The 6,622-nt window shown below is 37.2% G+C and overlaps 1 long non-coding RNA gene across 7 annotated transcripts in view; it reads left to right on the top strand.

Moving 5' to 3' along the window:
* The window catches only part of LOC115273747, a 43,798-nt gene that overhangs the window by 21,407 nt on the left and 15,769 nt on the right, over positions 1 to 6,622 (top strand). The window contains exon 4 of one of the 7 annotated variants that reach the window (XR_003900999.1): positions 4,300 to 4,428. The exons of the other annotated variants lie outside the window; for them this stretch is intronic. This is a non-coding gene — a long non-coding RNA (uncharacterized LOC115273747). Of the gene's footprint in view, positions 1 to 4,299; positions 4,429 to 6,622 lie in introns of those variants that run through there. 7 annotated transcript variants of the gene reach the window in all.

The raw sequence follows: 6,622 nt of genomic DNA, 5'->3' as shown, positions 1-6,622 counted from the left end.
AATTCAATACTAACATCAAGTAGGAGCTTTATCGTAGCAACTAGAAAACATTGAGAAATCACTAATTCCATAAAGTTGAAAGAAACTTATGCCTCCTTTTCTTGGGCCATTAATGTCTGAATTAGAAAGGATTCCATTTGACTACTCTTCACTAAAAAAAAGAACATGACTGGTTACTGTTGATGAGTACTTTTCATAAAACATAGGGTAAAATCAATGAGGCCTAAATGTCATGGACTGCAGGCATCATTTTTCTCACAGGTCAGGAATACCATGAGTATTCTCAATGTCTGAGGTATAGTACAAGAAAACCAGACTAATATCCATACAATAATCATAACCATGCAGCAATGTTGTGTTCACCAAATAAACATTTAGTATAGCAAGATTTTATTCTTTAATTTTAGGTATAAGCATGTTACAGTGTCAGTTTGAGATGGTGTTCCTATATGAAATACAAGATTCAGAGTAAAATATATTTGTAGAAATTCTAACATATTCACATAGTCAGTGATAGTTTCTGTTTTGTTTGCTTTTGGTTTTGTTTGTGCAGAGAAAAAGAAGCAAGTGCGGTAGAGGCAGCCTCCGTGCCCAGGCCAGAGCTTGATGGGGCTCAATCTCACAGCCATGAGATCATGACCTGAGTCAAAATCAAGAGTCAGATGCTTAACCAATTGAGCCACCTGGGTGCCCCAATAATCAATGATATTTTTAATCAGGATAGAATGTGTGATGATAAATAATTGTTTAGCTTTGTCAACATAAATATATAAAGAATACTAATTCTCATAATGTTCATGTTTGTCCTATTTTATTTGAACATTAAACAGCATTTGCTATTAAACATGTCATATTCATTTACTTGAATTTTATTTAAAATTTTAAAAACTTTTTAATTATTAAATTGGTTTGTGGAATTTCTCAATGCAAGTATAATTTATTGAATCTATATCTGACTCAAAATTCTTTTTTTTTCCAGAAATTAGTACATCAAAAATATTTAAATTCCAACTCAATACTATGTATCACAAAACACACAAAACAATTCTTGAATAGTTGATCCTGTAATAGAGCTTATAATGAATTAGTAAAGGTTTTTTTCACTAAGGGACATTTCAAAAGGAACATATTCAATAAAACTTCTAAGTTTAAAACACTAGAATAGTTCAGTCAAAATATAAGAAGAGAAACTTGAAACTTATAAGTTAAAAGAACAATTTTGTCAAGATAACTTTTTTTAGACCAGTATGTGAAATTGCTTTTTAGATTATGGTTCTCTCAGAATCATAGGAAGTTGAAATAAATTCTCCAAGAATATCAGATCTGCTTCAGGTATTTTAGAATGAGATAGATATAAACAAACCAACAAAATACCACATCTTTTAAAGAAGGTTACACAAGTTTTCTTTAGAATATTAATAACAAGAGGGGCCCCTGGGTGACTCAGTCAGTTAAGCATCTAACTTCAACTCAGGTCATGTTCTTGTGGTTTGTGAGTTCAAGCCCTGTGTCAGGCTCTGTGCTGACAGCTCAGAGCCTGGAGCCTGCTTCAGATTCTGCGTCTTCTTTTCTTCTCTCCGTCCCACCCCCTTTTGCACTCTGTCTATCTCTCTCTCTCAAAATAAATAAATAAATAAACATTAAAAACATTTTTAAAAAAGAATATAAATAACAAGAAAGAAGAAACCATTTCCTACATATGTTCCAAGTAGTAAGTAGTACCAAATGCTCTATAAGTAGTCCCTGAACAACAAACTAGGAAAAGTACAATGTATTAAAAATAAGCAGCTCAGATTTTTTAAAATGTATTTCAATTAATTATCTTGAAACAAATTCTGTTGTGGTGGTTCTATACAAGAGGTATGCATGATTAGACCTAGGTGACAAAAGTAAAACATTCTAGGATAGAAACATTTCAATTAAGGCAAATGCTTTTCCCTCTTGAAGATATATAAATCAAATTATTAGAATATTTAAATCATCCTAGTAGAAAAGCCCTGGACAAGTTATTGAAATGTTATATCATAATTTGTATTCTTCTGCCAATTGAATATTTATTAACACTTCCATAACAGTTATTATAATACATTAAAATGTGTTTACACAAATGAAAATCACTTGGGATCAATAGCCCTTTCACAGTATAAAAAATTAATGAAGGTGGACGTTAGCTGACGTAATTTTCAATTCCAAACAATCTCATAAACATCAAAGACGTGACATTGCGTGCACCATGATGCTGAGGTGTGAGCCGGCTGAGGAATTTCTTCCTGCCTGTTGCCGAGCCTGCACGTGAACTCGCTCATGGATGACGCGGCTGTCCACATGTGCCTACTGTTTTGTCTCAAAACTTGTAGTGACAGGTGTGTCTTGTCACTCTCTGGTGTACATTGCAGGCCTGCCGTGTTTATCATTCCAAGATGAGCTCCAGTGCGCGTGACCCTGACAGTGCAGAATATAATCAAATGCCCTTTGAACCGAGGAACAGGAATTTATTGCTCTTAACACATTTTACAGTTTATAGGGTCATTAACCCCCTGGCTTCTGAGATTTTTTTCAAGCTTGGCTTTTGAATCTATAAATGTAACTGATTTATACCACAGAATTGATATGAAATATGATACTTAGTGTTTCCTTTTATAAATTCCTTTCCTCATTTATAAGGTATTACAAGAAAAAAGAGTTAATAAGATGATTTTCCTTCCCGCATCCACCTCAGCAAGAAATAATAGCTAACTTCTTTAACAGTAAATTTTCTATATTGGAGAAAAGGATGTTTTAACATTAGTCAGTTTTAAATAACTGCATTACAATTTTAAATGCATTCTGTAAGCTCCTATCCACACATGCTAAAGTTATCTATGAAAAATAAAAGAGCAAATGAATTAAATACACAAAAGATTATTTTTAAATACTATGGAAGTCTTACCTGTCCACTTGTTAACCATATTTTACCTGGAGAAACCTAAATTTAAAACCATTACTATTTGCCAAGAGTGTGTGTATTTTAACTTAGGATCTGGGATTTCAAATAATAATTTATTAGAAAATAAATATTTTTAAGCAAAAAAAATGAAACTATTCCTAAATTCTAACAAGAAAAAAGAATGAAAATAAGAGATAGTGATTCAATAACTTTACTTGGAATTGAAATCAATTAGAATTAAATTAAATGATATATATTTCTTAATCATAACAAGGGACTCATTTACCAGACAAGTTAGTTTACCTTCAATCTAGCCAAAAGCAAAACTCTATTAGTGCCAGGACAATCAGAAGATGTTCACTGAAATGACTATTTAACATTAAAACCATTTAAAGAATGCCTTGAACTTATACGATTGAATTATTAACTTGAGAATATAGGATAAACCTCAAAGATGCAAATTATGATTAAGTATGTGCACCTGACAAATTTGTTAGTTATAAACAACAGAAACCAACTCTGGCTAACTGGAGTCAAATAGAATTACTGAAAAGAGTCAGATATCACACAGATTGAAGACACGTTGGCCAATAAGGCCAAGAGAACAGCAAGCAACAAAGGGAGGGCAGGTCACTGAAACCTCAGCATCGTCCAGATGCTGCCCCTGGGCAGCCACCTCCGTGTCCTCTCCACAGAGCCCTTCAGTCGTTTTCTCACAGGAGAGCAATGAGCTACCACCTGAAAAACCTATTAAAATTATTCTGTTGAAATCCAACAATGGCCCTTCCTAGTCACTGGATTTGTGTTTGGCCTTGTTTTAGTCCCAGTTCTCCTCAGATGCTACTGAATTTACCTGGGTTGGGCAAGTCTTCTCAAACACTGCACTGTTCTCATTTTATCCTGCTTTGTGGAGTGTTTTTGTGGTCAGGACACCCACTTCTTCATTATGCCCTCTAACGCAACCACTTTTCTTTCTTTGCACACACTTTTCTGCTTAGGTGATTCCATCTACTTTCACAGCTTAGACTGTTTCTTGCCTCCAAATCTCTAACTCTACCAACCTCTGAATTCCAGATTCTCATTGCGATTTCCTTTGTGTCCACTTCAGCACTCACATTCCACTTGAATCAAGGTCAGTTACCATGTTGCTCAATCTTTCTTTTCTCCCTTCTCCCATGCACGTTTGTTCCAGCCTCTGTGCCACCCAGGATCTACCTACACAGGAATCATTTTTGGTCCCCACCTCTGCTCTTTCATCTCACAAGTTCAGATGGTGGCCATAATGGTTAATTATTATTATCTCTTCCTTCACTATACCAGTAGCAGAATTGCTCTCTTTAAGGAAACTACCCCTATTCTGGTTTACTCTTCAGGCAAGCACTGACTCCCTGACTGGAGTGACATTGAGGAGTGACTACCTCCCACAATGAAGTAATTGGAGCTCTTCACCACAAGTGTTCAAAAAGAAGCTACAGAAAGATTCCATTCTTTCTGATTGTAAAGTTGTGGAAAAATGAAGCTAGAATATTCTACAGATATGTTCCACTACTCTATGTCCTTCACCTGCCAGTCCACTGTAAGAGAGAATAAAGCTATTGTAAAGGAGCGGGAGGGGCGCCTTGGTGGCTCAGGGTGCATCTGACTTCAGCTCCTGTCATGATCTCAACTTCAGCTCAGGTCATGATCTCACGGTTGTGGGTTCGAGCCCTGCATTGGGCTCTATGCTGACAGCTCAGAACCTGGAGCCTGCTTTGAGTTCTGTGTCTCCCTCTTTCTCGGCCCCTCTCCTGCTCACACTCTGTCTGTCTCTCTCTCAAAAATAAACACTAAAAAATATTTTTTTAAATAAGAGAGGGGGAGATGAGAGTGGAGAGCAATCGACAAAGCTGGTATCCTGGTTCCACGTGCACTCGTTTCCCATCCAAGGTTTAACTCTGAGACACTGTTTCCCTTCTTTTCCACTTAGCCAGAATGCCACTCCTGGATGAATTATCCCACCCATAATTTAATTATGTTACTCTGTGCCTGACATCATTCTCCATTACCTATAGAATAAAGACTTTAGTGTGACACGAAGTCAGACACTCCAAGTCCTACCCAATCTGGACCTGAAATTTCCCTTTTCATCTCAAAGTCTTTCCTACCACCTCTTATTTTATAAATTCTGGACTCTCTTCATTTGTTATCTCATTTACTCATTGAATTTCTACCCAGTTGAATAGCACAACATACCTTTTGTCCTTCAGGGAATAAAGCATAGAGAAGTGGATATGAAAGTTTTATGTTGTAGCCCAAATTTTATTTTCTCTGTGTAGAGCCATCGCCTCTGCAAATGTTATTTCTTATTTGTAGAATAATACAATGTATTGTCTTAACTTTATTTTTTAATGTTTACTTATTTATTTTGAGAGAGAGAGAAAGAGGAAGAGGGGCCAGTAGAGAGAAAGAGAGAGAGAGAGAGAGAGAGAGAGAGAGAGAGAGAGGGAAGCCCAAGCAGTCTCCACATTGTCAGCACAGAGCCCAATGCGGGGCTGGATCTCACAAACAAAGAGAATATGACCTGAGCTGAAATCAAGAACTGGGCTTGACTTTTTGCTTAACTTTAAATAAGATTTGTGGGACGCCTGGGTGGCTCAGTTAGTTAAGTGTCTGACTTCAGCTCAGGTCATGATCTCATGGCTCATGGGTTTGAGCCCTGTGTCAGTCTCTGTGCTAAGGGCTTAGGGACTGTTTCAGATTCTGAGTCTCCCTCTCCCTCTCTGTCCCTCCCTGGCTCTAGCTCTGTCTCTCTCTCTCAAAGATAAAAAAACATTAAAGATAGTTTTTAAAGCTTTAAATGTGATTTATGTTATATCTTTAAAGAAATTTTATTCCTGTGCAATTTCATTAATAAGGTTTTACTTAATTGTATGTTGATTTTATTTAACCTGCTGAATAGCAAAATATATATATATATATATATGGGGCCCTTTGATAATATTTTTCTGAGATTCACACAAGCCAGCCAGTGCTTGGTATACTCAGTGGACCAATGTGCGTATTCAAGTTTCGTGCAGGTTCTGCATCAGGCCGAATAGTGTTCCCTCAGCAGTCATCCGAGACTTTGTCTGTGAACCCGAAACTACACCTTTGTTTTCTGCTCAAAGGGAACTGGAAAGCAGAGCAGCTGATATCTGAGACTCTGCCTTAAATTTGGTCCCACTGATGAGGTTTTTTGGGGTTATAGTGGAGTTCGTGGGGTCCAGAGTTGATGGCCAAGAAAGAACTCTTGAAGATGTCTTTAGCAAAAAGGTGATTTTTTTGAAGCACAAGGACATGACCCGTGGGCAGAAAAAGCTGCCCCGGGATCATGAGGAGATGCTGGTACATTCTATGGACTTGGGGACCTAAAGTCCAGGGGAAGTTTCCAGTGAGATTTTTCACATGCTAAAGAAGACTCACAGGATGCAGGAGGCTTAGCTATTGTTTTTCTCTCTAGCAAATCATTAGCATTAAGAGTTCATAGCAGCAATGTCAACAATAGCCAAAACATGGAAGGAGCCTAAATGTCCATCACCTGACGAATGGATCAAGAAGATGTGGTATATATTCACGATGGAGTACTACATGGCAATGAGAGGGAATGACATATGGCCCTTCGTAGGAAAGTGGATGGACCTTGAGGGTGTCATGCTGAGTGAAGTAAGCCAGGCAGAG

Source organism: Suricata suricatta, chromosome 1 (genome assembly GCF_006229205.1).
Source record: "Suricata suricatta isolate VVHF042 chromosome 1, meerkat_22Aug2017_6uvM2_HiC, whole genome shotgun sequence".
In the NCBI taxonomy this organism is placed as follows: domain Eukaryota; kingdom Metazoa; phylum Chordata; class Mammalia; order Carnivora; family Herpestidae; genus Suricata; species Suricata suricatta.
The sequence above is the reverse complement of the archived record's forward strand: the minus strand, read 5'-3'. Positions and strand labels throughout refer to the sequence as shown.